The sequence below is a fragment of the Parus major genome, chromosome 17 (genome assembly GCF_001522545.3).
Source record: "Parus major isolate Abel chromosome 17, Parus_major1.1, whole genome shotgun sequence".
Lineage (NCBI taxonomy): Eukaryota > Metazoa > Chordata > Aves > Passeriformes > Paridae > Parus > Parus major.
In genome coordinates, this window is record NC_031785.1 from 6,248,093 (window position 1) to 6,253,553 (window position 5,461).

Below are 5,461 nucleotides of genomic sequence, written 5' to 3' on the forward strand. Positions count from 1 at the left end.
CTACAGGACCCCCAGGGCAAGGGGATGGGGCTGCAGGACACAGGGCAGGTCCTGCGAGGTGCTGAGCACCCAGTACAGATGGGAGACACCAGTCTGGGTCTGCCATCAGAGCTGCCATCCCACCCCAGGGGCTCCCTCCACAAAGGTGTTCTGTATCTCACTGCATTGCCCCCTGAGATGGAAGAGGGCTCAGACCTGGGCACAGGCACTAAACTTAAACACTCCCCATGAAAAATACACAGCCACAAACAGGACCCCACATCGACCCAGGTACCTGAACTTGAGGCTAGAGGGGAGTGATGTGACATCACATTCACACCAGAAGATGCAAGGACCCTCTGGCCTGACTCAGCAATGCAGGCTTTACTCAAAATCCTGACCTCAGAGCGTGGCCAAAAGCTGAGGTTTCCACCATAAATCAGATCTCCCATATGACATCTTCTGCCACCATGCATGCTAAGGGCTTCTCTCCCTTAATGCATATATTTGGTTTAGTTGTGGTTGCTTGCTGGGGCTGTGGTTTTGCATCTCCCAGTTTCTATAGGCAGAAGATTTTATTCATACCTTTGCTCTGAAGTATCTACATTTTGCTTCCTTTCTTGCTATAGCAGATGAGTAGTTTTAAGTAGTTTTACATAGTTTTACGTAGTTTTAAGTAGCAATGGCAAAACAATTTGAAACAAGCAGCATTGGGACTGGGGTTAACTAACAGCCTCCCAGTTCCTCTGTCCTCCAGAAAACCACCTCAGAAGGATGCAGCTAAGTTACACATCCAGATACTTGTAAAAAATTCCTATTCACAGAAAAACGTGTCTCAAACCCTTCTGAAAGCCCAGGAACTCAGATGACCCAAAACAGTCCAGCTTTGAGGACTGTGACTTTAGGGACAGCAGGCAGTGACACAGCTTGTCAGAAACACCATAAAATCTCTACTTTTCTTAGCTATTTTTTCCCCCAGCTGTTCTTTCCATGTCACTCAGTCACACATTCCTCACAGACAAACATATTCTAGCCATGCTGAAGTGTTTAAGATAAAGCTTTAATCAATTAAATAAACCCCCAACTTTGCAAATAATCGTGGGTTAATCTCTCTGCTGTTGAATACACCTCGGATTCTCCTGCTTATTTCTACCTTTTCTCTCTTCTGAATGCAGCAAATATTTAGTAAACTCCTTTTCCCTCAGAGAAACCCAAACCCCACCCTGCCCAGAAAGAAACAAGGCCTGGCTTTTCAGAGAGAGGGACAAAAAGGAAAGGAAAATGATGTGCTACATCTTTTTGCAAAAACTTATCCAAAGTGGGTGTGCACTGGGAAAGGACTGATGGTGCTTCAGGTCCACAGCATCTCACCAAGGACCACCATAAAACTCACTGACAGCCTCATCCTCAAGTCCTCTGCTCATATTTGCTCCAATGAACATTTTCAAACCAAACACATGCCTAAAAGCTTTGCTAGCACGAAGACATAAATGTATCCCAGCAGTAGGAAAAAGGGAATTAGTTTAAAACAAAAGGAAACCCAACATTGCTGAAGCCAAGACTTGTGCCAAGTGAATTCAGGTTCAAAAATTAGACCTCATTCTTCAAAAAGAGAAAAGCCACAACATATGATCTGAATAGAAATATTTAGTGGATTTATTTTTCTTCCCTTCCAAATTTAAATAGAAGCCATTTAAAAACACTAAATAAACTGAAGTAAAACAGCACAGCAGTGAAATGAAAAAAAAAAAGAGGGAATAAAAAGAAAAAAGGGAATTGGAATTGAATAGTTTAATTAGCCAAAAAATAAAAAGTACAGGGGAGGAGGAAATACCACCACACAACAGGGGTAATATGGAACAGAACACTTGCTTTTGATGAAACACTCTCTCTCAAAAAAAGCAGCTTGTCATTACAGCCTGCACAAATACAGCATCTTAAATATTCACCCGTATTTAGCCACTTTCCAGAAGAACCAGTACCCACCTCTCCTCAGGAGCTGTAGCTGGTTAAGCATCAAGACTCTCATTAATATAATTTTGTCTCTTTGCTCCTCTTAGAAAACCGAGTGTGGAGGCAGCTGGGAGCCACAGCAAGTGGTGCCACAGCTCTCCTGTGTGACAGAGCCAGCTCCAGAGGAACCCCAGACTAACCCACACCTTCCAGCCCACTCTGGCTTGGCCTGCAGGACAGCTCTGGATCACACTTCCAAGTCCAAAAAGTACCCTGGATCACTCGCTGCCCTCAGAGCTCACAAGGAATTATAGGGATGTGTTTGGATATATTTAGATAAATACTCCATTCAGGTTTAAAAACCGTGGCATAACCAGGCAGAAAGCGAAAACCACGGCACAGGAAAAACCCGTGGGAGGGATCAAACAAACACACGAAGGAAAGGTGGGATAAAGAGCCTTTCACTCCCTGCTGGGCTGAGGATCCAGCCCGGAGCAGGAGCATCCAGAGGCGCAGGAGAAGGGAAGCAGCTCTGCCATGGGGGTGATGCTGCCATGGCAGGGGGGCACAGCCCCGGATTCTGCACGGAGCAGGGCACTGGGCAGGGCTCGTCCACGCCTGTAGGGCCGGCAGGGATGGGACATTGGTGGGCACAAAGCGGGGCTCAGCCAGCCCAGCCCGGGCAGGGAAGGACTGCTGACTCAGCAAACAGCAGCAGCCTCGGCAGCCAGAGCCCCCCGGGCAGGGACTGAGCACTGGGCTGGCACTGAGGTGTTTCTGCCAAAGCTACCATTTCTATCCCTTTTTTTCCCCACACTTGGCTGCAGTGCTCTCTCAGGTATGTAATTCCCTGTGTAGGATTTCCTAATCCCTACACGACTTTTCTATTCAGATCCTGCACGTAACATGGCTCTACCAGCACTCCTCACATCCATGAGCTCTACTCAAATGACTGGCACTAGCTCAAGCCCTGGATTAAAGTCTTCCCTACCCTGTAGGGACATGACCAGGAGCAGAAACCTGCTGAAGAGCTTCATGTGCCTGCTGAGAAGTCTCACCATCCATGGCAGGGTCAGGATCTCAAGGAAGGCAGAAGGACCTGGTCCATGGATGCTCCTAATTTGCTGTCTCTGGTTTCAGCCATCACTGCAAGATTAGGAGGTTTCTGCAGAGGAGCAGAATGTGCAGCACTCCTGGTTTTAGGGTTTGCTGTTTGACAGCTATTCATGATCCAAAAGCTGCTGTGGGTTGTGTTTATTGTTCCCAGTGCACTGTGGAAAGTATTAATTATAGAGGAGATGTACAGAAAGCTTGAGAATCATGTATGCAACAGAACTGCTGCTTAGTGTTATTTCCCCCCCTCTCCACAGCCTTCCTGACAAAGCCATTCCTGTCCTGTGCCACAGGCTGCCGGTGACATGTTTGAACTTCTGCAGCCTTTTGATGTAAAATGTTTTAAATTCTTTTTGGGAACACTAAAGGCTTTTGTCTCGTGGCCGGTGCTGTGGGGATGCCACGTCTGGCAGAGACTGATCTTTCTGTGCTTTCCAACTGCACCATATCACACCGGGCTGCCCAGCCAGCCGAGAGGTGGGAATGGCTGTTAATCATTAAATGCAGCCTTCTCCCCTCGCAATGAAAGGAACACAATGCAGCAACACCAGTCCAAGCCCACCCTTCCCGAGTTAAGGCTGCCCTGCTGGTTACAGCTCTGTCCTACCCTTGCACTTAGGTATTTGGAGAGCTCCAGTTTTACAGGATGGCTGTGAAATGATTGTTCAGCTGATGGCAGCAGCAGTGTTGGGCTGACAGGTCAGCCCTGACTGCATAATGCATCACCAGGCTTTGACAGGAAGATATTACAGTTCCTAAATCCTGACTGCCTTTAAGGTATCAGGCAAAGACTGCCTGGTTTTGTGAACATCCCTTTATTTCCCTGTTTGTCCATCTGTTCTCTCTCTGGTTTAGGACCTATTCAGTCACTGGTGCTAGTGGAAAACACAAGAGAATCAACACCAGCAGCCAGTTTGGAGCTGTGTTCTCCAGTCTAAGCACCAGACCAGGCTGTTCTGCTGCCTGTGGCTGATCCTGCATTTCAACAGAAGAACACCAAGATGCATTTTCCCCTTTTGTCATGGAGGGGAAAAAATAATTCACCATTAAATGCCCTCTGGGTTGCTGCACACGGGCACAGGGAGCAGTTCTCCCTGTCTGGAGGTTTGCTAGTTAAATGCAGCAATGCATCAGCAAGCACAAGCACTTTTCCCACCAGTGTGCCAAAGGAGTTTGTTCATGCCAGGGGTTCATGGAGATGGCTTAGTGGTGTCCTGGATGAGTGCAGGTAACATGAGCTCTCTAAAGAGCCAGCATATCTCTTCTTCATGAAACAGAACCACCCTGAGAGTGCCTTCCCCCTCAGCAAAGAAATGGCACCAGCACGTAAAAGTGCCTGCTGATCTAAATAATTTCCTGCAGATTAAGGACAAAAGGACAACTGCCACTGTGGCTGCTGCTGCTATGACAGCAATTTGCCATGGCAGGGAGCACACAGCAGTGTGCAGAATTTCAGTGTGGATTCTGCAGGTCACACATGCACAACCCTTATGACTCTGAGGCAGCACTGCCCAGTCCCAGTGGGGTCTGCCAGCGTTCTGGATGTCCCAGTGTCACTGGTGCAGGTGTGGGCCAGCCACAGCCCTGCACACACAGCACACAGCTGATGTGGGAGAGGTGAACCTGACCTGTTCTGAACACTCTGGGAGCTGCAGTCACTCCAGGTCCTTCTGGAGCAGGGATGCTGTTTGCTCTGAGGATGAGGAACAAGCCTAAGGGTGAGAACACAGTGCTGGGGGCAGCTGGAGCTCATATGCACACCCAGGCAGCCTCAAGGCAGAGTTCAAAGGGAGATGGAAATCGGTACAAGATCTTGGCCTTCAAGAGAAGGTGGTGTGTTACAGCACAAATGCCTGGAACAAAGGTTTTGTGCAAGGCAGAAACTAAGCCTGAGTCAGATTCTGAGTAGTTTCAGTGGGGAAGGGAGAGGGAAAACAGCTTAAAAAACATCAAAGCAAATGCTGGTCACGACAAAAAGTTAAGGTAATAGTATTTAAATCCAAAAGGTAGTTTTTCTACTGTCTAAGCAAGATGCATTCTTTGTTTCCCACTGCTGTAGGAAGATAACCCTGTGTGCTGTTGCTGGGCAGGCCTGTGGGAGCAGTTTGCTGTGCAAAGGGAAATCATACCTGCAGGAAGAAGCTGAAGTGGAAATGGTAAGTCCAGGGCAAAGTGAAGGAGGGGTGAGACTGGCCAGATCTGAGATGAGAATTTCTGCACTGGGCTCACTGAAAGCTCCTTTAGCAGTGACAAGGAGGAGGCAGCTCTTGCACAAACACATGTATACATTAAACAAAAGCCTGTGCTCTGCTACATCCTGAAGTATCAACACCAAAAAACAACTGCAATTTGGTTTGTGTAATCAGAGTAATTTTAAGATAAGACCCAGCCATAACAAGGAATTGCTGAACCTGAT